The sequence below is a fragment of the Mesoplodon mirus genome (assembly GCF_964341445.2).
Source record: "Mesoplodon mirus genome assembly, chromosome: 20".
NCBI lineage: Eukaryota > Metazoa > Chordata > Mammalia > Artiodactyla > Ziphiidae > Mesoplodon > Mesoplodon mirus.
Window position 1 is genome coordinate 20,818,138 of NC_138996.1, and position 27,460 is coordinate 20,845,597.

At 37.9% G+C, this 27,460-nt stretch overlaps 1 protein-coding gene across 3 annotated transcripts in view; it reads right to left on the bottom strand.

Moving 5' to 3' along the window:
* Positions 1-27,460, bottom strand: part of DLC1 (DLC1 Rho GTPase activating protein) — a 412,196-nt gene that overhangs the window by 370,767 nt on the left and 13,969 nt on the right. The window lies entirely within an intron of this gene.

Genomic DNA, 27,460 nt, shown 5'->3' on the forward strand with positions numbered 1-27,460 from the left:
CAGTTTGTAGAGCTTCTTGAAAAACTCTTGAAGCTTTGACTTTAATTTCATAGAAACAATGGACCAATTTTGGAAACATTGATAGCTTTACAATATTGAGTCTTTCTATTTGTGAGTATGATGCATCCCTCTACTTATTTAGATCATCTTTAAAATATTTCGATCAAGTTTTATAATTTCCTGTATAAAGCATAACATAAAAAGGTACAACACTTAAAGATTTACTTCTTTGTAACTTATACTTCTTGTTGCTCTCATAAATGGCAAAGTTTAAAATACACATTTTCTAAATTTTTGTGGGTTTCCTAAACTCTTATACTTTTTAATAATCTGATTGTTTTTGAGGGGATTTCTGAGTAGGCAATGATATCATCTGCAAAAAATCTGATTCTTCCCCCATTGGTACTGATCTCCAGCATAAAATTGAAGGCAGGCCATGAAAGTGTGTCCGCATTAGAAATACTGTTTGCTGTAGGCTTTAAAAAAAAATAGATAACACCCTGTTAGTTTAAGACAGTTCTAAGGTGTAATTATCTTCTTAATTAAAGAAACCAAACCATAAATGGATGTTGGATTTTGCCAAATACTTTCTCTGCATCTCTTGAGATGATCATACATATTTTTCCTCCTTTAACCCATAAAGAAATATTTAAAATGACATACAGAGATTTTCTAATGTTAAAACACCCTTTATTTCTGGGATGAACCCAATTTGGTTAAGATGTTTTATCTTGTTTTATACTGTTGTAGTCTGTGTGCTATTTTGTCCAGTTTTTGCATCTGCGTTCATGAGTGAGATTCATTCTTTCCTATTCCTTGGAAGAGTTTACAAGAGGTTGAAATGATTTGTTTTTTCAGAGCTGAGTAGAAATTGCTTGTAAAACCATCTGGGTCTGGTGTTTCCTTTGTAGAAGAATTTTAAAGACGTTTTATTTTTTAAAGTGTTATAAGATTATATTTTTTCTTGGTTAAGTTTAGTTGTTATATTTTCTAGTAATTTGCCTATTTTATCTAATTTTTCAAGTTTATGGACCTAAAGTTTTGCATTGTATTCTCTAATTAATCTTTATCAATCATTATATTCCACTTTCTAATACTATTTGTGAATTCCCTCTTTCTTTCTTGATTTGATAGAAGTTTTGGTATATTTATTTTTCAGTTTTCCAAATAATCAACTTTTTTATTGTCAATTCTTCCAATTTTATATTTGCTTTTTTCCTTAATTTTTGTTTTTATCTTATTTATTTCCTTTACTTTTACTGAGTTTATATTATTCTTTTTTTACTCCTTAATACACCTTCCTCAGTATCTTTCAGCTTTTCTTCTTTTATAAGACTCTTGATTTTGCTTTTTTACTTCAATTCCATACTCTTTTTTATCTTAAAACTATTAAAACATACAAAAATAATTGTGCAAAGCAGTGACACACTAATACTGAGGGGAGGCAGAACCAGGATGTGATCAGGGTTTTTGTTCTTATAGAAGCAACTGTTGTTTTTAAAGAATATGTGGAATTCAGTCACATGTGTACAACTTCTCATATTTTCCTAGTACCTCCAACCCTTGCCAATATCAGTTCCCAGGAGTCAGATCATTATCATCAAGTTACTCTAAACAGTATGAAATTAATGCATACTCTTGCATAGGAATTCATTTATTTGTCTCCTTTGTGACAGATTTTGTGATAATAATTTTCCATACTTAGGTCTCATTGTTACTTCAACCCTACGGATAGATACAACTAACAGATTAAATAACTTCCTCAGCGTCACCATCTAATATGTGGTGAGATCCAAGAATCAAGCTGGATATTTGAATCTTTCCAGAGTCTCTTATACTTTCTATCTTTTATTAATTTTGTGCAGCAACACTGCTTTCTAGGAGTGCAAAAATACTGGACAGTGATTATAGTCTGAAGAATAGCACTGACTTTTAGATTTCCATAGGCCCATGTTCCAATGAATAGGTCAAAGAGTAAAAGTTCCTTTCTTTTCGATTTTGTAAATAAACAAGTCTTGGAAGTTCTGGGAATCATTTATATTTTACATAAAGCCTTAAAAAATGAGATTAATATTGCTTTCTTAAAAAATCCTATGTATTCCATTAGAATTGGGTTTTCACATTAATGCCTGGTCCTAGAGCCCATACCATGGCTAGAATAACGGGCTTTGGAGCCCTAACTCACTGAGCTCTGAATAATAGCTCTGACACTTAATTGCTCTGTGACCCAGAAGTATGTTCCTTACTTGTCAACTCCTCAGTTTTTTCATCTACCAGTTTGTACCTAATTTGTAAGTTGTTGTGATGATTAAATGAGGTAATGCACATAAAGAGTCTGGATCTGGTGCTAGCACATAGTTAATGCTCAAATAATAGGAATTACAGGTATTTGCAAAGGTAAAGTATATATAGGCAGTGTAATTTTCCATATCCTGAAAGTTTTATTGAAATTTGTATTTGAAGGTTAAGATTAACATGAACTATTTCAATAAGAAATGATTGATAGATATTACTGAAATATGTAACCTACCTAATTTGACATGATTTTGACCTTCTAAACAACTTTAGTTGTTGAAGTTGCACATCTAGAGAAGTGATATTGCTTTGCTAAGATCTATACAGACATCTAAACAGTCTAAAGCTCTTGAGTTTTCCTGAAGGAAAAGTATAATTTTTGAAGAAAATTAAATATATAAGCAACTCTAGTTTCTATTCACCAGAATAGTGGTATAATAGCTCAATATTGTAGGAGAACATCCGGACAGGGCAGCTTATTTTGTATAAAAAGTGGCAATTGGATTTCCCTTGATTTTTCTGTTGTTTATATAAAGCACTGCCTAACAATAAATCCACTTGTGTTCAGCCACCCATCCAACCTCATTTTTTTTCCCTTAGTGAACAAAGTTACTTCCTCTTGTGGAAGAATTTAATATGACATTTGAATAAAATAATCCTTTGATACAGCTGAAAAAGAGGAAAGCACATTTGTCTTATCTGACTACATCACTTAAAAGTGATTCAGAAAAAAAGTAATTTATTGCACAAGGGACTTTTATTTTTATTTTATTTTATTATTTGAGCATAAAGTGCTAGGTGACTATTCCAATGGCTATTTAGTATAATGAATGCCTTTCAGAAAAGTCCCTGGAATGCTCCTGGCAGATTCCCTTACCCCTTCCACTCTCACCCACTTCTCTGGGTGACATCAGCTTGGGGCCGCTTAGGGCCTTTCCCCAGAAGATCTCAGGGCTGAGGGGCAGTCATGGAACTCTCTCACCCTGGGACCACACAAAAGTCCCAAAAGTTTCTTAGCTGACACTCTTTAAAAAATTGAGGCCTGGGCTTCCCTGGTGGCGCAGTGGTTGAGAGTCCGCCTGCCGATGCAGGGGACCCGGGTCGTGCCCCGGTCCGGGAGGATCCCACATGCCGCGGAGCGGTTGGGCCCGGGAGCCATGGCCGCTGAGCCTGCGCGTCCGGAGCCTGTGCTCCGCAGGGGGAGAGGCCACAACAGTGAGAGGCCCGCGTACCGCAAAAAAAAAAAAAAAAAATTGAGGCCTGTGGAAAACCTATGCACGGAAAGTCTGTTTCTATTTCAGTTGTGTATCAGTTAAGATGGAAAAATTTTAAAGTCCACACAGATGGTAAATAAATTTCTGCTACATGAGACAGTTCCTGGAATAAAGCAATTTTCTCAAATAACACGTGCCAACTTATTTTTTCAGTGGGACTTATTTTTAACTTTCCCAGGGAAAGGTTGAGAGGCTGGGAGCAGTGTCCTTCACCTTAGGAATCCGAGTCTTCTTCCAGAAGAAACTAAGGCTGTTCTCACTACAGACTTACATGTATGTAGACAGACACATATATTAAGTGAAGGGAGTGGTTGTTCATTTTCTTGGGGGAGGGACATGAGAGAGGTAATGAGAAGATGGAAATTTTGCAGAAATATTTACGTTTTCATTCAATGTTTAGTTTTCTATAACTTTCTCCAAACAGTATTAAATTAACTCATATTCCTGCATAGGAATTCCTTAACTGTCTTGAACGAATGGCCATTAATCCTTAGGAATGCTTTACCCGCTGTTAGACTTGGATTGTCCCCAGAAATCTTAAGCATTCGTCTCCTAGGACACAGTTGAACTCCCCTAATGGTTTGCTGGGTCAGGCTTCACTGGGGAGAAGCATCCCTGGGCTGCAACTGGCAGGGAAGGCGTGTGTCTTAAACAAAACTATGCCATTTGCTAAAGGGTCCCCTATTCAGAAGAAACACAAAGACTGACTATTGAAAAATTAAATTGTGTTGTAACATACTGATCGTTTTAATGAGGGTATTACAGCAGAGTGCTAAGTACACAGTCTTTACAAATTCAAACGTATTAACTTTATTTTACTTTTTTCCTTTTGGTAAAACCTTTCACTCAGCACTACAAAGGGTCTATCAATCAATCAATCTTTACTGAGTGCCTGAATACTAGTCACTATAGGAGTAAGGAAAAAAGAAAAACCTGTCTCTACCTTAAAGAGGTTATAATTGAAGAGATAAATACAGGCGTACCTCATTTTACTGTGCGTCGTCTTATTGTGCTTCGCAGATACAGCATCGTTTTTTTAACAAACTGAATGTCTGTAGTAACGCTGCGCGGAGCAGTCACTCTATCGGCACCATTTTCCCAACAGCACCTGCTCACTTCGCGCCTCTGTCGCGTTTTGGTAATTCTCGCGATATTTCACATTTACATTACTATTATATCTGTTACGGTGATCTGTGATCTTTTATATTACTATTGTAATTGTTTTGGCATTTTTTTAGCAATAAAATATTTTTTAATAAAGGTATGTACTGTTTCTTTTAGACATAGTGCTATTGCACACTTAAAAGACTACACTATAGTGTAAACGTAACTTTTTTTTTTCCGGTACGCAGGCCTCTCACTGCTGTGGCCTCTCCCGTTGCAGAGCACAGGCTCTGGACGCGCAGGCTCAGCGGCCATGGCTCCCGGGCCCAGCCGCTCCGCGGCATGTGGGATCTTCCCGGACCGGGGCACGCACCCGTGTCCCCTGCATCGGCAGGCGGACTCCCAAGCACTGCGCCACCACGGAAGCCCTAAACATAACTTTTATAGGCACTGGGAAAGCAAAAAATTCATGTGATTATCTTCATTGCAATATTTGCTTTATTGCAGTGGTTTGGAACCGAACCTGCAGTATCTCTGAGGAACCACCAAGGGCCAGACTATGTGATGCTGAACACTGGAGTGTGGAGCACAGGATAATATGCTGACCTGGTATGTGAAAAGAGATACTGCTAGGGACTGAATATTTGTGCGCCCACTCCCAGTTCATACACTGACGTCCTAATCCCTAGTATGATGACATTAGGGGTGTGGGTGGCTATGGGAAGTATAGGTATCCATGGCTTTTCAAAAGTTTGATTTGCTGAACTTCGCTTTTAAGAAAGACCTATATTAGCACCTGTTTTCACTAACTGAAAAAAATCGGAAGATTTTTGCTTTTATGAAAAAAGACAAAAAGTGAAGACAGTTTTCAGTATTGGTTTTGCAACCATTATGGAGGCTCCCAGAGCAGTGGAATGGCACTGCCAAGCTCCTTCCCCAGGAACCACACTCAGCATCTCAGCATCACGCCCCGTAGCTCTGAATTGTGCCCGTGAGCATTTGTGTTTTATCTCGATTTATTTTGTGCATCCATTAGCAAGATGTGTCCTAAGGTAATCGCTTCTTTGCTTTATGCCATTTTGGTTTAGGAAAGGTTTCATAGAAATGCTCTACTTTCCTATAGTGGGGAAACCTATAATTAGGTTTAAATCAGGGATCCTCAACCCCAGGGCCGTCCCCGGCCTCTTAGGAACTGGGTCGCACAGCAGGAGGTGAGCGGCGGGCGAGTGAGTACAGCTTCATCTGCCTCTCCCCATAGCTCGCGTTACTGCCTGAACCATCCCCTCGCCGCCGGCCTCGGTCTGTGGAAAAATTGTCTTCCACGAAACCGGTCCCTGGTGCCCAAAAGGTTGGGGACCGCTGGTTTAAATAACATCATGAGTTTGGAGCCCCCGCGATGGTATTAGCATCCTCATAAAAAAAGAAAGAGACACCAGAGCTGAGCTTCCTCTCTCCACCATGTAAGGACACAGTGAGAGGGTGGCCATCTGAAAGCCAGGAGGAAACACTTCACCAGAATCCGATCATGTTGGCACCCTGATCTCAGACTTCTTGCCTCCTGAATTGTGAGAAAACAAATGTCTATTGTTTAAGCCACCCAGCCTATGGTATTTTGGTCAGCAACCTGAGCAGACTAACACAGACACCCAGTGCTCAGGTGGCATCTCTGAGTAAAGCATCCACATGTAATAGGAAGATGGATTTTTGAAAGATAATTTTTAAAAAAAATTTTATTGATTGATTTTTGGCTGCGTTGGGTCTTCGTTGCTGTGCGTGGGCTTTCTCTAGTTGCAGCGAGCAGGGGCTACTCTTCATTGCGGTGCATGGGCTTCTCATTGCAGTGGCTTCTCTTGCAGTGGAGCATGGGTTCTAGGTGTGTGGGCTTCAGCAGCTGTGGCATGTGGGCTCAGTAGTTGTGGCACGCGGGCTGTAGAGCACAGGCTCAGTAGTTGTGGCACATGGCCTTAGTTGCTCCGTGGCATGTGGGCTATTCCCTGACCAGGGCTTGAACCCGTGTCCCCTGCATTGACAGGTGGATTCTTAACCACTGAGCCACCAGGGAAGTCCCTGAAAGAGAATTTTTAAGTTCTTTTTTTGTGACAATGAAACTTCTCAGTTTCATTGACAACTTTGTATGTGTGTGAGAGATAAATTTAATGCTTGAAAGTAAACACTGACAAATAAGCAATCATTACATTGAGACACAAACGCAATTTACTAACAAACAAGTATGTTGGGGATTAGAGAAGTGAGGAGCTGGGAGGAATGTGCAGGTTTCTAATTCAACGCCCTCCCTTGAATAATGAGGACGCAAGCCTGAGGAGGGGATAGATTTGCTCAGAGGTGCTTTCAGAGGTGTTGTCAACACTTTTCCTTGGGCTAACTCTGTGTCCCCTCCGTTATAACATAAGAAGCAACGACAGATTCATTGTTGCTGTTTGTAGTATGTATGTGAAAATATGTGAATCTGGCTTCCTGAGAACAAAATACCTCTGAGGTTCATTCCCCGATTTTTTATCTCTGTTTTCTTTCATTTGGTCACTAAGTTTCCTGTGATTTTACACTAAATCAAAGGGCAATTGAATAAGAACATATTTTGTGAGTGATATAATTATAATGGCCTTTTTAATAGACAAAGAAGACCACACTATAATTTCAGTTTTAAATTTCTTAGTATTTGTAGCTAGTTTTCTTTTTTTGACTTATGTTGTATCAGGGTTGAATTTGTTTAAAACTGCCTTTAAAAGGTGTTTTTGACAGTACAGTACAGATACCTTAATAATTAAAGTTTGTTTCTGAAAATCTTTACTCTGGAAAAAAACCTTGATTTTTCATTTTTGTTCAAAAAGACCTGAGTCTTCTGACTTTGGAGTGCCCAGCAAAAGGCCATCTTTCCTATCAGGTCTTTGGTTAAAAAATAGTGGTTCAAATAATGAATTTCCTGTTATTCTTAGCATGTGCCCAGAAGCCATGGAGACTTTTGGACATACTTAGTGAATTAAAGAATGAAAATGAATAAAAGACTCTATTATGAATAGCAACCATAGAAAATAAAGATTATAAACAGTACTAGTTTCGTGATGAAAAGAAAGACATAACTGTAACCACAGAATCTCTTCCAGAGATGGGGAGACTCCTGGGTGTATTTCAGCCCTGAAGGTAAATTGGAAGAAATAAAAAACCCTGAAGCTTCTCCTTAAATACTTAGAAGAACATACTAAGGACTGAGTTCAGTGATAAACAAGTGTTGGGTACGTGGGATTAAGAATTGAGTTTGTGATGTGAAAGAGACAAGGATGTCATTTTGGAAAACTAATTAGCAAGAGTGAAATGATGTGGACTCTAAAAAGAGAATGAACTTACACTCTCATCATTTCCTTCAGCCCCATATTTTCTGTCATTCCCACATGCTTGTGTCTTTATTTCATAATCAGCTCTCCACTGAATTACAAATGGGTGACACAGAAACTTCTACAAGAATCAGTTCTCAGTACATTTATTATTTCCCAGGGAATCAGAAAAGTGAGTAGGTTGCCTCTTGGAACAAAAGAAGCTGTAGGAGTGAATTGTGATGTGGAAATGTATCCATTAAAAAGCAATAAGCATTTATACTTTTTGAACTTTAAATAGAATAAATGAGAAATTATTTTAGTATCACTTCAGCAACCTAATTGCTTTGCAAATCATTTACTGCTTTGTGAATATTGGTTCTTCCATGGCTTTCTGTGAACATCCAGCTTTAAGAGCTTTATTTTTATGATGGTTTTAAAACATTATACCAGTTATCCACAGCTGAATCTCTGTCCAAACAATTGGATTGAGGTTTCAAAATATTAGCAAAATTAAATACATAAGCAAATATAGTCTAATAATTTCAACGGAATTTTCTTATGCCTCCAAGAAGTTTAAATTTAGAGGAGGAGACAGGGAATATTTTCATTTTTACATACACATCAATGCCACGGTATTTTTTAGGACACTAAATGGGACACTTCACCTAAATGGGACACTTCAGAGTGAAAGTGGGAGCTAAGCAGGCAGGATGTGGGGACAGCGGCATAACCAGAGCAGCCGGACCAACCAGGATGAACAGTCACTGTGTTAACGGAGCATGTACCATGAGAGCTGCAGTTATAAATGTTCTTCCTTCAAGTTTTTTGAATTTCTTGAAGATAATGACAGTAACTTATTCATCTTCGGTTATCTGGCAACTAATAAAAATGCTCAAATGTTATATGGTAAAAAATGCTAAATGAATAAATTAATGATTGAGTAAATTAACAAAATTATATGTTCATGCAATTATAATTTTATTGTGGAATACACGCCTTCGTGTATGTGAAATCAAAGATTAAAACATCAGAGTCAAGGCATGAGAAGACAGCATAGTGAGTATTTCTTTTCCCTTCTTCCATAGTAAGGGAAGCTGTGTTTTTCTCCTACATCAACCTTACTGAAATTGGAGACAGTTCTGTAGTCAGTTGTGGATGGGGGAGTACAGACTCATTCGTTTGTCCACCAGCCCATCTATCCATCTATCCATACATTCACTAGACAACTTCCTATTTTTCACTATCCCACATTGGTCACTGAGGCTACACCGGGGAAACACATATTCTTTGCCCTCAGTGAGCATATATGTACCACCAAATGAGGGCATTTGTTAGGTTCGTCGCAAACAAGATGAAAAAAAAAATATTAACCTTCATTCATTTTACTTCTTTCCTCAATGAAGACATTTTCAGGGTGGAGGGAGGAAGATAATAGCTTTGGGAACTTAAAGAAAGTGGAATGAGTGCAGAACATTTAAGTGGTAAATGCTGGAGTGAGGCAAGTAAGTGTATAGAGTAACTGCTAAGAGACGCTAAGAGCCCATGGCGGCCAAAGAGCATGGATCTGTAGTGTTTCTATAGGACTCATTAGAGTAGTGAGAATAGGCTTAACCTTTTAACAAGGACTAAATACAAAGGACTTTAAAATACAAGCTGGGGGATATGATCTTTTCTGATAAAAACCAAGATTGGATTAGGTTTGTTTGTTTTAATGAAGGGAAATCACCTGGTGATGATGTTTTCTTAGGAAGGTTAAATCTGATTATACTATGTAGAATGTGCTAGAATTAGAGAAAAAAATGGATCCAGGGAGATAGCAAGGAATTTATTATAGTACCTTTTCATGCTGATATGCATGTGGATAAGGTAGACCCACGAGAAGTGGACACACATAAGTGATATATTCCTACAAGAATCACAGAGAGATCAAACCGGCCACCTATTCTAACCAATTTTCTTTAGCCATACTAGGAAAGGCTAACCAAAATCACTGTATCTTTAAGAAAAATCAGTAGCAGGGAAACAGACCACTGCACAAAAAGAAATAATTCAGGAAATACCAACAACACATTAAAAACCTCAAAACCTCACATGAAATTGTTTCCATAATTGGTATTCTCAGAGAGATTTGAGAGAATGTTGCATCTATAAAACATGAACATGTTACCAGCAAAGAGAACATGTTCAAGGATATCACTCCTAGAGCAGCCTCCTCTCCCGTATCAATGGTGTTTCCTCTACTGAATCATTGCTATCAGCTTCCAAATATGATGTCCAAATATCTCCCATTAAAATTAAAAAAATATATCTCTTGACACCACATCCTCCTCTTTCTTCACATTCTTTTACAGCAAATGTTGAATCATTACTTAATAGTTGGCTTTGCTCACTTTCTTCAATTACCGTCCTCCCTTTTGCTCTCAGCCTCACTGAAAGCAAGCATCTGTTCCTACCCAGACTGCTACGAACAAGCTGGCCAATGGACTTTATGTTGTTCAATGCCAAATTTCTCCTTGATCAACCCATAGCATTTTAAAAGTTTGATTTCCCTCTTCTTTTAGAGTCAGCTTCTTTACATGGCTTCTAGGCTCCTACTCTTCGATTCTTTTCCTTCATTTGTTCAGCTCACTCCTTAGTTGGTTTATTTTATGCTTCCTTACACTAGAAACTAAGTCCTTGTGAAAGAAAATAATTATTTTGTATCCCTCACATCCAGAAGAGTGCTTTATACATAGTAAGTGCTCAATAACTGTTTATTGACTAGGTGATTGAATTAAAACAGGAAAAGAGCTATGTAAGTTAAAAATATAACCTAAACAATAAATAGTTTAATGGATAGTGAATAATAAAATGGATACATAGGAAGACCAAGCTGCTGATCTGGTAAATAAAGCAAAAAATACAAATAAATGTCAAATAAGAGATGGAAGTTAAGAGACTTAAGATACAGGTTATTCAAAAACATCTAATAGGAATTCTGGGCAGAAACAACAGAAACAATGGGAGATTACATCCTGATAAATTTTGTATCTTCAAGGATAAAGTAGATATCTTTAAAACATTCAGAGACTTGAAAGCAAAAACAAAAAACAAGTTAACACTGTGACGTAGATCTTCACAGTTTAAATACAGGGTCACAGGAAAATTGAGGAATGCCATCAAATAAGCCTAGAATTCTAAACCTGTTTACTCATTAAAATGTGGGCAAAATAATGATTCTTATGGATGTAGAAGAACTTAAAAAATATGTACCCTATGTGATGAAGTTTTTCAAAGAGATATGTCAACCATAAAGTAAATAAGAAAAATAAAGAACATAGATACAAGACAGTTGTGTGACATAGAAAATGGAAACAAAGTAGGAGAAATTTAAAAGAAAATCTATTAGACCTTGATGTCTGAGTGATCCCCCTTTTATAATATAGGTTATATCTGCTTCTCTGTGGGTCCAATTTCACTGTTTTTTTCTTGAGTGAATATTTACATATAATAAAGCCTTTTATGGATTTTGAATTTTTATAATTAAGCTATAGATGAAGCATGGAACAATTAATTACAGTTACAAGAGAGAACATATATGTTAAAGTCTTGAAACTCTAGAAATAATATTATTAACAAAAATTAAAAGACGGAGTAGGGGAGAACAGACAGACCAATGGATATGCACTAATTTTCTAAACTTTTGAAATGGTAATACAATAAGTATTATTTAAAATGGATAAATCAACAAATAGAGGAAATAAGCATTTTATTTAGCAGGCATATTCGTGAAGGCAGATACTAGAACATAAATACATAAATAATGAAATAAAAATGATATAAATAAATATAAATAAATAAATAGCATAAATAATAAAACTCAGTAGGTGCAGGGGAGAAGCTTTGAGCTAGTATGAAAATGCTAAATTCTATTGAAATGTATGTTTTTGGTGATAGAAAATTTGTCAGCCCATAGTTCTAGTCCATTACATTAACAGTCCTTGGCATAACATCAGCAGTTGTTATAGGGTGGACTGTGGCTCCCTTCACCCTACAAATTCATATGCTGAAAATCTATGAAGTTATACTGGAGAAGGGTGAGCCTCCACTCCAATACAAGTATCCTTATAAAAATAGGAAATATGGACACACACACACACAGCACCGTGAGAACATAAAGGCAGAGATCAGGTGTTTATACAAATCGAGCAGCACTAAAGATGACCAGCAAACCACCAGAAGCTAGGAGAGAGGCAGGCAACAGACTCTCCGTAGCAGTCACCTGAAGGAACTAACTCTGCAGACACCTTGAGCTCAGACTTCTAGCCTTCAGAACTGTGATAATAAATTTCTGTTGTTTAAGCACATAGTTTAAGGTCCTTTGTTATAATTGCAAAAAAATATTTGTTAAATATACAAATAAAATACCTCATCTTTCACAAATGGACATCAAAAACTCTGTGTAATGTCATTAATTAATAACTATAACTAAAAGCTTGCATTTATAGTCATATAGGTAATGAACCAGAATTGGAAACAGTTAATGATTGTAGTCTTTGAAAAAATGAGACTAAATCAGGAAATTTAATTTTTCATTTTATACTTTATTTTGGCCATGTGCATGTATCACTTACATAATAAAAAGATAGTTGATTAATAAACCAATGTTATCTTACTGAAAGCATCCTTTTTGTGAGTTAAGCAGTGAGGCAATTTAAAGCTTGGAATTAATTCAGGAATTTTGACTTCATATAATTACTTGTGGAAAGCATGCTATTTCTCAAACAAAATTAGGCATATTTTATGTAGAAAAGTCCTCATATTATTCACTGTAGTTTACAGTTATTTTTCATTACAGTTTCCTAAGAGCTATCAGGTAGCATTAAAGATAAGGAAATATAGTGTGAGGTGATTAAGTGATTTAATTGGAACAAGAAGACAGTGAAAAGAACAGTTTTAACTATTACTGTGCACTAAGATAATGCTTGAAATACCGTGCCTGTCTCCACTCAATCACTCATTCTACAGAAGTCTAATAAGTGCACACTATATGCCAGGCATATGCTAGGCATGAGGAGAGAATAATGAATAAATTGTGAGTATCCTAGTCCCTGCCTTCGAGGAATTTAGTTTGAAGTGTACATATGTGTTCTGGTTTCCTGAGGATGCTGTAACAAATTACCACAAACTCAGTGCCTTAAAACTACAGAAATTTTTTCTCCTGTAGTTCCTGGGGCCAGAAATCAAAGTGTGTTGGCGGAGCTGTGCTCTTTCAGAAGGCTCTAGGGGGAGGGTCCTTCCTTGCCTTTTCCAGCTTCTGGTGGCTCCAGGTGTTCCTCGCCTGTTGGCTTGCATCACTCCAATCTCTGCCTCCATCTTCAAATGGCTTCTCCTCTGGGTCTGTGTCTCCTCTTCTGTCTCTTATAAAGACACTGGGCATTGGATTTTGGGTTCATCCAGATAATCCAGGGTGATCTTATCTTGAGATCCTTAATCACATCCGCAAAGACCATTTTTCCAAATAAGTTCACATTCACAGGTTCCAGGGTGTAGGACACGCACATACCTTCTGGGGGCCACAACTCAACTAATGCAGTATGAAGAAGGGAATAGATAATAGATAACGCAGCGAGGTAAGCACGATGGAAGGGTACGTGGGGGTTACAGTACACGGAGAACACCTGGAAGGAGGTCCCAGTTCAGTCTGAGGGGTTCAGGGAAGACTATTTGGGTGAAGTGACATGTAAGATAAAATCTGAAGAATGGTAAGGACAGGAAGGTGGGCTGGGGAGAACTTTCTGGGTAAGAGAGAGAGAGAGAGAGTACGATGAGCTTAGGTAACTAGGAGAAGTTGAATGTGGCTATAAAATATAAGGTGAGCAGAAGCACAGCAGAATGAGACTATATAGGCAAACAGGGCCCAGAGTGTGATTGTCCTTGAAAAACCTTGTCTAGCGTGTTGGAATTTTAAAGCTATGAGCAGGAGCCTGACAGAAGTGCATTGTATACGGATAATTTGAACTGCAGTATAGATAATGGACTGATGGGGATTAGGACTGGAGACAAAGAAACCAGTTAGGATGATGTAGCAGCAATTTGAGCAAGAGACTCTGGGAAGATTAAGAGGAACGGCATGAGAAATATTGAGGATGTAGATTTATCATTTCCATAACAACTACTCATTACAGCTAAACTCACTGGTGCTTTTCTACCGTGTGCCCAAAGTAAAGCTGGATCTCTAAATTTTCACCTGAACTTTCTAGAACTATGATTAGTCCACAGGTATATAGGCATGGAACAACATGCATCTAACAGCAGTTTTTAATAAACATTTTGCATTTCTGAAACATGTCTTTGATGCATGGATTGGTTTCCTGTAGTTCTTAGAGCTTTATTCGCATTGCTTCAAAGTAAATTTAAACTCCTTCCGAAGTGAAAGGATGGGACTATACGTTTGAGTGGTGAGTACTGCTTATGACTCACTCTTAACTGTCTGTACCTGTTAAACTGTTTTGGTTTCAAAACGTTGCATGAGCAGAAGGTGAGGAATGCAGAAGGGTGTTCTCAAAGTGGCAGTGGAATTCTGTGCTGCAAGAACCAAGGCAGCAGCAGGGGGTGAAGGTAAATATGTCACTTTGAACATAAGCAGTTCCGTCTGCTTCCTCTCACCTGGGTGCCCACTGACCACGACAGGGGGTTGTATAATAATTGACCTGCAGGAGAGAGATTCCTAGGCATCTAAAAGTGGCCAGCAACCTCGGGGGGAAATATTTGCTAATTTGCTAATAATTCCTCCAGAATCGAGTTTTATTGGTAAGTGGTTGAAATGGTAACACTAACTTCAAAACACTGTGCCATGTATAACTCCCATGGATTTGAAATGCAGAAGAACAACATCAAACATGCCTAGACAAGGTTATGATTCACCTTAAGCGTGTTGGCTACACCTCTTTGGCATTGTTGTTTGTTTGTTTGTTTCTTGCGGTATGCGGGCCTCTCACTGTCGTGGCCTCTCCCGTTGCGGAGCACAGGCTCCGGACGCGCAGGCTCAGCGGCCATGGCTCACGGGCCCAGCCGCTCCGCGGCATGTGGGATCTTCCCAGACCGGGGCACGAACCCATGTCCCCTGCATCGGCAGGTGGACTCTCAACCACTGCGCCACCAGGGAAACCCCACCTCTTTGGTATTTTAAGCATGACTTTGTGGCTGCTTTATACTCCCTTCCAGTAGCGGGGGTCCTGGCTTCCACTAACACACATCTCCTATTTCCTCCTTAGGAGAGACTGACTTTTACTTTTTCTGCCACAAGTCCCCATATTGTGTAGGAAACTATGGTGTGGCCATTTTGATGATTCACAATATTCTGTTTTGGTCTTTCAGCATAAACCATAGATTTGAAATGACTTCAATGTAGATTGATAACAAAGAGGAGCCTAAAAATGTCCCTTCCCCCTTAGAGCCTGTACTCTCCCAGTTCTCATATACCGTCCCCACCCATTCTTCCCTGCTTCAGACAACTTTACGTGCACCAATTTTCGTTGTGATGATCGGCACGACAACCAGAGCGCCCACTGAGCAGAGCACAGTCCTCTGATTTTAGAAGGGAATGCTGGAAGCACACACACTGAGCAGCAACTCAGACGTGTCACTCACTCACTCACTCACTCATGTATCAATACATCTCCTGAATAAACGCGGTCCCCTTAACAATGAAAAGATTTATGTGAAAGTTAGAAATTAAATTTCCTAGTCAACTGGCTTCATGTAAGCAATACGACTATTGCCCATTCACTCTCTATCAAGAACATACATTCTCTCAGTGGTCAGGGTTGGAAATTCAGGATTACAATAACTATAAGGTATTGCATGGGAAAAATGGATTTATTTCCATTGTAAGTTGTCCAGGACAAGCCACTGTACAGCATTGCACGCTTTTTGTTTCTAGTCTAGATCGAATTTTAAGCATAAAAATTTAGTGCTTTACATGATTACTAATATGTTTAAAAGAAAAATTTGCATGGAGATGATGCTGAAATGGCTGGCTAGCTTCTTTTCTCCTCTGGCCTCCTTAAGGATTGCTCACAGTATGGAAATTGTTTGAAATACTTTTCAGCTTGTTTAAAATTTATCATGCCTCAACCCAAACACAGTGGACATCTGAGAGAAAGCACTTTGTAACTTCTAAGTGGAGAGAGATAATATTTATGATAAAAGTCTAGGTTGATCAAGGGAAAGAGTACAGAATAATTGAATTAAATGAAAATTCATGCCTCAGGAAAGAGCCATTTTTTATTATAAAACTAGAAAGCAAGAGAAGCTGAGAAAAACTTCACTTTAGACTCTATTTTCAGCTTCTAAAAATTTATTTTATATTTTTGTCAGCATATACCTGAAGTGGTAGTTAAATTCTCAGAGATGTGTTGTTGTTTTTTTCCTGCACACAAAGTGGACGAATGTCTGAAATAGGAGGATAAAACATTTCCTTTCATCGTTCAAAAAAACCTTAATATTAGGTTTGTGTTACATTTCGATGTTGGCCAGTTCTTTCTGATTACTTTTAAATTATAGCTTTTCCATGATAATATGCAAGTCAGCATCTTCCCCGTGGGGCAGCAACTTTGCATTGGTAACAGGACATACCACTATTAACACTCTAAATTACAGCTCCTTGGCCTTGTCAAGACACACACATTATTCCAGTTAAAGTGAAATGCAAGAATGTTTTAAGTCTCTTCCTGCTGGAACATTCCATGAACCTATGAAAAGCAAATTCTCCATCTCTCATCCCTTATCTGTCCGTAGGATGCTGCCTACAGCAGACTAGGCGACTGAGCAACATCTTGCTTGTTGGGTAAATGAACACATGACAGGACATTCAACATCATGTGACCATTTACAGCAAAATGAAGACCAAATGCAAGGGAGTTTATTGAGGGATGGATTGAAAATTAAAGTCCCATCTACGCAATGGCAAATACACACTCTAAGAAATTCCTCTGCACCGAGAATTCAGCTGTTTGTTTCTTAATGTCGGCTCTAGTCGGCTGCGTTGGCTCCAACTCCATTTCCCTGTGCCTTTGAGGGGTGAGGGTGTGAGAAAATGGTCCACTGGCCTCAAAGGTGATATTAACCCCAGAGGCGGAGCCTGCTTCTGGTTTCCTTTGCACTCATGGGCACAGAGCACCATCCGCTGACTTACTAACCTCCCTGCAATACGGACCACTTAGTTCCTGTGTGATTTGTCCTCTATCCCAAGTCTCAGTAGAGACTGGACTTACTGCAGGTAGCCAAATATTGCATCTCAGATTGTGCTTGATTATTGCAGATATTGAAACTTAATTTAGATGCATATACATGTATTCTTTATTAATTTTGTATATTTATAAAATATTTTTGTTAAGTGAACTTATTTTATCCTTAGATTTCCTGCTATAGGTTGGGGCTTTATATATTTCATAATTCTCTTAAGAAAAAGTTTAAGTCATTCAGAAGTTCATAAATGGATTCTGTAGTATACATAGACGTTTAATCTAAATAATATTTAAATTATAATGTCAGAAACGAAGGCTGTTACCCAGCACACTGAACGTGAGCACTAGTCTTTCCCACTCAGAGTCGGTCGTGTAACAGCACTGTGCGCCGCATCGTGGTTGAATGCTGTCCTCTGAGCTTGTCATCCATCAGAGAATTCCCATTACTCATAGAACCTATGGACTCATGTTATTAAAGAATTGCTTGATTTATACTCAAGTAAAATGAAAACGGAAGCTTTACCTTTTATCAGCTATTTATAAAGCACATTTCTCATCTGTTACATTCTGACTGAATCAACTTTGGGTACCTCTTTGAAGCACTCTAAAGAAAATTTCCAGTTTCCAAAGGCCAGTATGTGAGTGGAATACAAAACATCACAATTGCAACTTAATTTTTAGCAAAAAATGAATTATCCTCTTGCTTTTACTTTCCATGCTTTTAGGCAGTTATGCTTTTAAATAACTTTGTGACAGTCATCCTTAGTTATGAAAAAATTAATGGCATTCCCTACATGATTCTTACATATCTATGAGGGTATGAAATTTAGTGGGAACCACTCTCTCTTCTCATCATTAATTTATATTCGAACCATTTTGTTGATGCTTTAGTCATCAAGCAAATTTCCGTAATTCATTTCACTTTTCTGCTAAGTAGTCAGACACTAGCTGGGGAGCAAATGAACATGGCTAGCATTTTTTTCAGAACCCATTAGTATATTGAAACCTAGATTATGTATTTATTTATTTAAGATAAAGTGAGCCCAGAAATTACTTAGCTAAAATCTAAGTTTGAAAACAGAAAGCTGTTTTGCCAAAGCTAAAGTCTGGCATATGAAGTACTGTCCATCCTCTTTTGATTTTCATATCACCATGAAATATTCTGCAAAAAAAAGACCTTAGCATTTAAAAGTGTCTGTTTACAAAATGGCCTTTTGGAAGTATTTACTTATTTCACTTATTCCCTAAGATTTAAGTCTGTGTATTTAAAAATAAAATTGTATTTCCCAAGAACAGTTAAAGTAAGCACAGAGAGATCCCTCTCTCTCATTCTCACAAATGCAAAGTCTTTTCATCCTTCAAAGCTCAGCTCAGGCACCCCTTGGTGAAGCCTTCCCTGACCTCATCTGGATGGGGTCCCTACCCTAGCTTTTAAAGCTCTAGCTCCACAGATCTTAATACTTTCTACCTTGGATTAGGTTGAGCCAGGATGTTTCTGTACTCGTGGTTCAAAACCTAATATTACATTAGGTTCTAATAGTAATAGCTGTTAAAGTTAGTTGAACTGATTATTTTGTTGTTTGTTATTTTGGTTACATTGCCCCTACTAATGTGTAAGCTCCTTCAGGTAAGGATGCATATATGATTCTTATTCAAATTCTACACCATCATGACAAAGTGCATGGGGGGAACAGAAGGTACTTAATATTTATTTAGTTAATGAATGCATATTCCAGACTCTATTCTATAATGATGATTAGATAGCAAAGATGTACCTGTGGGTTGACTTACTTTCTAAATTATCTCTCAAATGTTGTCAGTCTTTTTCCACAATTATTCCCAGACAGTTCAGCTTATTCTTAGATCTGTAACTAGAGCAATTAATAAAAGAAACAAACAAACAGAAAACAACAACTCCTACTACTAATAGCTGAAGTCACATGGTGTTTACTATGTGTCAGGCACTGTTCTAACTACTTTGTACATATGAACTTATTTAATCTTCCCAAGAACAAAATGAAGCATCCCATTATTCAGGTGAAAAAACCAAGGCACAGAGACAGTAAGTAACCTATGTGATTACAAAGCTGTGAGTGAGGGAAGCAGTTTGCTTTTAGAGTCCGTTGGCTTAATTACTTTGTTCTATGTATAGCACCACAGTGTAGAAGCTGTGGAGATTTACCATGGGCTGTGAAGCGTTGGAGGAATCTCCAACTAAAGTAGCTACTATACCCTGGTTGACTATATATACTGTGACTATAGATTCCACTAGCACTTAACCTATTCCCAGATCTAATTCTGCAATTCTTCGGTTATTTATCTGTCAAATCTTCACCTCAAATTTTGGTTAAGTAATGGATTGTTCTAGTGGTTGTGTTATGTAGCGCTGAACGATATTTTCCATCTCATTTAATAACCCTAACGACCTTGTGATATAGGGACTGTTGTCTCCATTTTTCAGGGACCTATAAAGTACCCACAAATTAAATAACACCCCTCAATTTAGATGATGCTCCTCCTCATCACAGCTTAATTTCTTAGTGAGAAAATCAAGCTCAGACCAAAGCTATTCACTTCCTAGACTAAATAATGATGCTATTTCAACTTAAAAAAAAAAAAAACCTCTGGGTGAGCTTTCAATGTATATGAAAAGCAGTATATCCTTTTGAAGTTTTACTGGCTCAAAAAATAGAGCCCAAAATGGAAGAGGTTCATTAATCACTAGTTTTATTCCTATGCCAATGTAGAAATAGAACTGAAAAAAGAATAAAAGTGGACTTTCCTATTTGCTTGTATTTCCTTTGAAAATTGTGAGGCTATCTCTAAAGTACCACTATAATTTTCTCGACAGAAAACTATTTGTGGAATAGAGATCTTGTTGGCAGCAGGGATAAGTACTTTATTTCTAAGAACACGAGCCAGAAAATGAACAGATTCCACTGGCACCATTGTGCTTAGTGCCCAGATAACAGAGGCAGGGCTCTGTGTTGTAGGTTTTGCTAGTTATCCCCACTTTTGTGGACACTGGCATTTCTTCGAGGGAGGCAGCCAAAACCTATGCTAGTTTTGTTGGTACTAAAAGATTAATTAGTTGGTCCTGGTTTATAGTAACAGAAATCCATCAGGAAGAAACTAAATCAGTTTCACTATTACCATAGCTTCTAATGTGCAACTGGCTCTGAAATACCCATTAATTATTTAAAATAACATCATACAAGTTATTAATTCTTGCTCCAACAAAAGCTGATGCTGGGTTAATGTGAACTTATTAATGATCTTGTTACTAACAATGTAAATTTGCAGTTTTGGTCCAAGTCACTGCTTGGATCAGAGGCCCATCACACATCATAACTACTTTTTTTTCAAAAATATCTGGAACAAGAAACATTTCAAATATAATTGTTCTCATTCACAGTATATTTTTCTGCCTTAAAGGCATCTAGCATCAAGTGTCCCTACTTTATGTGGTTTTCACAACAGAAATTAAAAATAAATTTACTATTGTCTGGTACTCTCTGAACAAGAGTCCCTCTCTCTCCCTTATTCATGTGTCTTTTAATTTCTTACTCTGTTATTCCTGTCATCTCTCTTCTACTCCCAATGTCCTCACAATGACATTAACCAGAAAAACTAGAGATTTTTTAAACCAGTGGCCTCCCAACATTTTTGATTATGTACTTTTCAGGGAGGATGTGTATGCTATTTATTTATAAATTATAACATATACTTTCATTTAATATATCATATGTCTTATAAAATATATACAAAGTGAAAGGATAAATTACAAATAAATGTGAACGGATATTCTAATATTTTCCTCCTTACACTCACCCTTACCCGCTCCTTTCAGGAGACAACTGAGTAGTTTCTAAATAACGTTTACCACTCAGATTGCTATATAACTATTTAGTGACAATTAATTGTTTTGTGGCAAAGGGTAATAATCATCTCAAATTTGAAAGTTGCCTCAGAGACCCAGATTTTACATTATTCTCCCCTCCCTCTTGTCCCCTCATGCCCTATTTTAGCATGGAAATAGCAGGGAGAACAGAGAGGAGATTATGGATAACTGATCACTGATTTTGGTTGTATGACTTCATTTCTTCTGTATCCTTATGACTTGGGTTCTTGACTCCTGATATTGTCTTCTGAAAGTAAATCCTTTACCATGACATGGCTATTCATTCATTTAAACACTTATGAACAGGGTTCTAAGCTCTGAGATGGATGCTATAGACACAAAATTAAATTGCTACAGACATAAAACTCTCCCCAGATGAGCTGACATTTTCATTAGCAATGGTGGGATCAGATGCATTTGCAGTAAACATTCTAATAGGAATAAGTCCTCTGGGGGTGAAGAGAATCAAGCAACTAACTTGTCTGAGGAAACTGGGGAAAGTCCCTCCAAGGTGAAGACATTTGAGGATCCTGAAATATGAGCTTATCCGGTCTTCACCTTCAGCCTGGTGGAGACACAACCCACGAGGGCTGGCTCTAGTCGGCAGAGTTCCTCCTGTGAAATGGCAGGAAATATTATTTGTCTCCACCTGCTCTATAATTGTGGAAGTCAAAATCATGCTACTTGTCTCCTTGTTAAACCTGTGCTGGTGATAACCATAACTGCATCATGTTGAGATAGAGTCTGATTATAGCCTCCTACAAATCCACTTTTTTTTTTTTTTGCGGTACACGGGCCTCTCACTGTTGTGGCCTCTCCCGTTGAGGAGCACAGCCTTCGGACGCGCAGGCTCAGTGGCCATGGCTCACGGGCCCAGCCGCTCCGTGGCATGTGGGATCTTCCCAGACCGGGGCACGAACCCATATCCCCTGCATCGGCAGGCAGACTCCCAACCACTGCGCCACCACGGAAGCCCTACAAATCCACTTTTTGTCAAGGAATTGTATCATTGCTTTTCCTTGCAATTGACCGGTGCTTCCCTTGGTAACCTACTTTAGCCCATCCTTCTCTCTCTCTGTCCCTCTGTGTGTGTGTCTCTCTCTCTCTTCCTGTTTTCCTTCTTCTCCCCGACCCTACTCCTCCTGTGCCCTCACTCTCCTTCTCTCTCACTAATGCTTCCTGCCTCAGTGCTGGCCTTATGTGTTAGTGAAACAAAAGCCTTATTTGGGGACTTGAGCAGTGTTTCAGGGATTATGTGCTTCACAATGTAAGGAACTCTACCATCTGGCTCATGGTGGTATGCCACGCCCACAGAACAGGACCTGGGATATTGAAGATGCTCAATATTAATTACTGATTAATTTTACCAGACAGTGTATCTAGCGTTATCCTGTATCATATAATTAAATGTTTTTGCATTTCTGGTTGGATTTAGGGGAATTATGTTTGCTATGAGGCAAAATATTTGAGCCCGAAATACCTGCAGATATATTTTTGGCTTTCTAGTTGTTTATGAGACAAAAACCCAGTTCAAATAACATGAAAAAAATCTGATGGTTTTCTGTGGCTTAACACACAAAATGAGCTACTCACAAAGGTACCAGCTTTAGGGCTTCCCTGGTGGCGCAGTGGTTGGGAGTCCGCCTGCCGATGCAGGGGACGCGGGTTTGTGCCCCGGTCCGGGAGGATCCCACGTGCCACGGAGCGGCTGGGCCTGTGGGCCATGGCCGCTGAGCCTGTGCGTCCGGAGGCTGTGCTCCGCAACAGGAGAGGCCACAACAGTGAGAGGCCCGCATACCGAAAAAAAAAAAAAGGTACCAGCTTTACCTGGGACACAAATCCAGTTAAAAATATGGCTGAGAAGACCTGATGTTATCCATCTACACATTGTCTTTCCACCTGGTAACAACTTTTCTCTGCCAGCCCTAATGTTAGAACTAGGGGAAAAGGTTTAAAAACAATACAATCTGCTCAATAAGCCTGTGTCTTTAAAACCAGTGTGACCTTCATGTAAAATCATACTGTTATTATGAATCTATCTGCGGAGCTGTGTATACTTTACTCTGTTTCCCATCCCTTCCCTCTTTGTCAACTGATACTAGGCTTATTAACAAACTCTAATTCTTCCACTAGTCCTTGCTTTCATTCAGTGTTGGGGCCACAGTTTACCCATCTTTTAGGTTTTTATTTCTTAGACAATTTTTCCCTTCCCTTTAATATTTTTCTAGCTGACCTCCTATCTTGGTCCATTCCATCTTCTGCATAATTTACTATGTTCTTTATGTCACCCATTGGTCAATGTTAGCTTTCTCATGCTACAAAGCTCCCATATAGGCATTCAGGAGATAGAAAGGATCAGGAAGGTTATAGCAAGAAATGAGAAAGTCTTTTCAGGTATAGGTGTGCTTTTATCAAATACGTACATATTTTAAAGATAGGGTAAGGAGATAATATTTGATTTTTTTCAGTCATTGCTAATCAATGTATTACATTTGTCCACAGATAAAGTACAGTACATACAGTATAATATTTTGGTCCTGAGCAATTTTTCCATAAGAAAGAGTATAGCATTTGATCCACATCACTTCCACACATAAAATAGTTTCCTAACATGGAAAGGTATTCTGCAGTGTGAAGTTAAAGCGTCAAGTATTTATACAGATACCACAGAACACATACACAGCCTGTTTATTTCATTCACAACCTGCCATGATATACTGGAATATATTTATGTTAGGTGTTGTTCCTCAACATACTCATCTTATGAGTTATCCTTCGAGAAATATTTTCTCTTTCTTCTTTGATATAGAATTTTCAGCAGACACCTTGCCCAGGATGCAGACTCCATTCCTCAGCCTTTATTGCTAGGTGTCACCATACAACTAAGTTCTAGCACATGAAATATGAGAAAAAAAAAAAGAAGTGTACTCTTTCTGGGTCTTGCCTTTACCCAGGGGTGTGGCCAGTCCTGCACCCTTTCCTCTTCTTACTGATTTGAATATGGATAAAGGCTCAAGATGGCAGAGCAGTTGGATAAGAGGGTCGAAGGTATTGAAAACATAAGGCCTACATATTGTTCCAGAACTACCTATACCCAGTTATATATATGTGAGAGAAAGATGTTAGTCAAGGCACTTTTTTTTTTTTTTTTTTTTTTTTTTTTTTTTGCGGTACGCAGGCCTCTCACTGTTGTGGCCTCTCCCGTTGTGGAGCACAGGCTCCGGACGCGCAGGCTCAGTGGCCATGGCTCACGGGCCCAGCCACTCCGCGGCATGTGGGATCTTCCCAGACCGGGGCACGAACCCACGTCCCCTGCATCGGCAGGCGGACTCTCAACCACTGCGCCCCCAGGGAAGCCCTTAAGCCACTTTTATACTGGTTTTCTATGACAGCTGTCAAATCTATAGCATAAATGATACAGTTTCGTTGGCTGCTGGACTGTGAGGTTTTGGTCAAATGTGGAATTAGGTGTCTTTTCAAAGTTCAAATCATTTTTATACTATCTTTTGTGTTTATTTTGCTTGGTAATATGGAATATGCTTTATGAAAGCCAATAAAAATATTTTATATATTTATACAACTATTATGGCTATTCAGAAGTTTGGGAACTATTTAAATAGTCTCTAGGGAAGACTGAATTTTGGACTCTCTTTAATTAGTAAACCACCATCAAGAACAAATACACTAGTTCTTTAAAAAAAAGTCTAACCTCAAGTCTTTCCCTACATATTTTCCATCTTCACATCTCATTTGGTTTGAAGAGACCACTTCTTAGACTGTCTCCCTCCTCCACATTTCTTTGGAATTTGTCTCTGAGAATTGCTCTTAACCAGTTCCCTTACCCCAAAGACCCACCCACGCCCTATAAGCGCTGGTCATATACCACACGATCTTCCTGGCTCATTTACTGATGTCTGCTCATGATTTATTTGGTTTCCCTTTGATTTCAGTGGCTCCAATTTAATGATATATTTCATCATATTTAAGGAAATTATTAGCTTAAAGGTCAATATTTACACATACTACAAACGCAGTCATCTCCAATTGACACTCCTAATAAGTATGTGTGGCTATCCTTAATGGCCAGAAATATCATTGGAAAACAAGAAAAAATACGTCATGCTGAGCAACAAATGCCTGCCAATATTTATAGGTTTGAAGGAATGATAATTTGTATCTAAAGTATAACGATATCTCTAGAGTAGTAGTTCAGTGCATTCTGAGCATTACCCTTATAAACTCTGTTTTTGCTTTCTTTTTTTTTCAAGTTTTAGAACCTGATTTTATCCTGAATCCCTCCCACAAAAAATTCATGTTCATAAATTCTGTGAAGGATTTGGTTCACTCATATCAGATAATGAGCTGATTAAAGTACCGTAACTAAGATTTTATTAGCTTATATTCTATTTCACCTTTTCTAAGCTCTTAATCTCAAAGCTGTCACAGTGGTTGACAAATAGTTTAAAAGATACAGACAACTAAGCCAACTCTTTTCGGAATCAGTCCCCTAACACTTTAGTCATGAAAATGGGGTCCATGTGTCTCTCCAAAAGGTTTATCTGTTTTAAACTAGTTGTACTGGCATTAGAATTGGAGTAGTTGATTGAAACCTTTGTTGATATTTTGAAAAACTTCATATTTGTTTTCATTTCATAAGAGTAATAATAATCATAATAACTATATAGATAAAGGGTTGTTTTGTGCCATGCAGAAAATGCTTCAAATAGTTTATATATCGAATATTATTTTGTTTTTGTACTTCTGTTCATTGTATGCATTTCACCCAGAATACTGTCACCTTTTATAAAAATTATATAGGCTAAAAATTGAAAATCCCCTGCTTCTATCCTTTTACTTCCATTCTCTCAAAGTAATTGCTGTCAACAATTCTGTGCCTATTTATCTAGAATTTTGCATATTCTTATTTAGTCATCTAGAGAGGTTTATAACCCATCTATATTTCTATCTGTATCTGTATCCACACATTTCATCATGTAAGGTTGGGATGTGCTACAAATATTGGTCTGCCACTGTCTTTTTCTACATATACTACATCATGAGCACCATTCAGTTAGAGCACATGGATCTCACTCCATCTTTTTCATGGCTGCATAGCATTCCAAACTATAGATTAACCAATCATTATACATCCTTTATTGATGGAAATTTGGATTGTATCTTTTTTGTCAGTAACACATAATACAATGATGAACATCTCTGTACATATATTTTTATGAATTTATTTTGTTTTTTCTTTTGGTAAAGTTCTAAAATGGTTAGTGCACAACTTGAAGGTATTTCGACACTCATTCAACATCAGGTAGAACAAAAATTCCTACACACTTTGCTTCTAGAGGCTTCTCCCATAATCATACTTCCCCAGAGTAAATTCCAAACCTGAAACTTTGCACTTAATCTGTTTATTACAAAGCATCCCAAATGAGTTGTAGAGTCAAAACAAATACTCCACCAGACAATACCACAACACTTTAGAATGATGAAATGCTTAAAATAGAATATTTAAGTTAGAACTTGTAAATGAGATATAATTATGGCTCTTGTAATGCAACTATGCTATAGTGACATGTCCAAGAGCAAATTCTTTCCAGCATTCTTAGTATTGATATAAATGTCCAAGTGGTGAGCATATGTTTCTGGAATGTTTAATGTTTCTGTCGGCAGTTGGGCAGGGTCTGTCTTATTTTAGGGAAGCTATGTCATAGGTCAGTTAATACTTTCTTACGTCATTATTACATTCCCTCCAACAGATTTGATACACTATATAGACATTTCTGAAAAAGCGACCTGAGCAGTCCAATCATAACAACATTATGCAGCATTAACTTTTTAAAACAATTTATGTAAGGAAGGAAGAGTTCGCCAGAAGCACAGAAAGCTCCGTTGGCATGTAGTTTGAGCACATTGATCTTTGCTGTAAAATCCTTGACTTCACTTTAACTTATGACATGTTACTGATCTAGTTTGTTAGCAAAACTACAGTTTATGGAAACCAGATTTCTTCACCAAAAGAGAGTTGAAGATTTTTTTTTCTCATTGTAGATAGCCCCAGTTGAACAGAACTAAGAACCTTAGTTTTGTCTTAGGAGAATAGGAATTATGGATTAGTATTATATCAAGAGAAGGGCAAGGATGTTACACCAAAGTGTCCAATCTGCAGGGGTTTTTTGATGCCAATGGGCATGTTGGATTTACAGAAGAAATTTTACTTGTATTTACTTCAGGATTATAGAGTATTACAACATGGGAAGAATGCTGGGGAAATCCTAAAGGTATGACAAACTTTGGTCAAGAGTTCTCTAACTA